This window comes from Eschrichtius robustus, chromosome 4 (assembly GCF_028021215.1).
Source record: "Eschrichtius robustus isolate mEscRob2 chromosome 4, mEscRob2.pri, whole genome shotgun sequence".
In the NCBI taxonomy this organism is placed as follows: domain Eukaryota; kingdom Metazoa; phylum Chordata; class Mammalia; order Artiodactyla; family Eschrichtiidae; genus Eschrichtius; species Eschrichtius robustus.
In genome coordinates this window covers 91,309,416-91,310,713 of record NC_090827.1, presented here as the reverse complement: position 1 = coordinate 91,310,713, position 1,298 = coordinate 91,309,416, and the positions used below count along the sequence as shown (strand labels likewise).

Below are 1,298 nucleotides of genomic sequence, written 5' to 3'. Positions count from 1 at the left end.
ATTACAAAACAGAATTTTTGTAACTATTGTGTTATAACATGTCTGGTAAGGAATTTAATTTGCTATGTAAGGGAGTGTGCTATCCTATAAAGAGTTTAAGATTAAAATTATGATATCTATATTCCCAGGTCTTCTGTTCCTACCTATGGGACCTTAGACAATTTAATGTCTCCGAATGCTGGTATTCTCATAAATTTGATAAATGTAAGCATATCCACTTCAAACACTGTGGAAGGAATCAAGGGAACTCATCTATGTGAGATCAGCTGGCACATCATAGAAACTCATCTTTCCATTTCTCCATAATACTGAGCATCTAAAACTTCTTGTTTTATTTGACATCCATAAAATTTGCATTTATAACTTTATATGAAAGCCAATTTGAATCTCAAGTCTCTGAAGCCCAATTATAGAGGGATGAGAGATGAGTATATTGGCTTGAAATGTAATCAAACCTTTTAAACTACATTATAAATGATAAAACAGCAGCAAAAATACACCCACTCTGACCACAGGCATCCAATTGTCCTTAAAGATAACAAGATTTACCTGGGAAGTCTACCTGGTCCAATAAAGAAATTTTTGTCTGACTAAATGTAAGGAATTACATCCATTAGTAAGTAATCTGTGAAAAGAAAAACAATTTAGTTTGCAATTTCTGATTGTTGGAGCTATGCTAATCTTTCAGGCCTCCAACTCCATCTGCTTTAGAATGCAGTCCTGTTTGCCGCCTGTTTATTTCCCAGTGAATGAAGGGGAAGGATGTTCTTTCCAATGTATGGTTTTCTCAGGCAGTGCTAAAGAACAAATATACTAATTCCTACTGCAGTCTTACACAGCTTCTCGTCAGCTTCCCATGCCAATTTGGGACAGTTATCATTTCTTACATAGTTGTGTGTGAGTGGTTTTAAGGAATATCCTCTTTATATTCATCACATAGGAATGCTTTTTTAAAAATAAAAGCACAAGGGAATTCCCTGGTGGTCCAGTGGTTAAGACTTGGCACTATCATTGCCAGGGCCCAGGTTCGATCCTGGGTCAGGGAAGATCCCGCAAGCCGTAAAATAAATAGATAAATAAATAAATAAAAACATGAAAAATTATATATAGGAAGGAGAAGAAATTTTTAGCTAAATCTCACTTGGAGTAACTCTACTGTCTATTAGCTCTTGTGAAAGTTTAAAGAAAACAAGCAGAGATAGGGTCATAGGTGAAACTCAGACTTAAGAGCTGGAAAACAGAGTTGACAACATAGGACATCAATCAGTCCCAGGACAACCTAACATTTAACAAGTTAG

The 1,298-nt window shown here is 35.6% G+C and overlaps 1 non-coding gene across 1 annotated transcript; it reads left to right on the top strand.

The window, feature by feature from the left end:
* Nucleotides 1-974: 974 nt before the first annotated feature.
* On the top strand, nucleotides 975-1,046 carry TRNAD-AUC (transfer RNA aspartic acid (anticodon AUC)). Its single transcript has one exon. It is a non-coding gene; the product is annotated as a tRNA-Asp (tRNA).
* The last annotated feature ends 252 nt before the right edge of the window (nucleotides 1,047-1,298 follow it).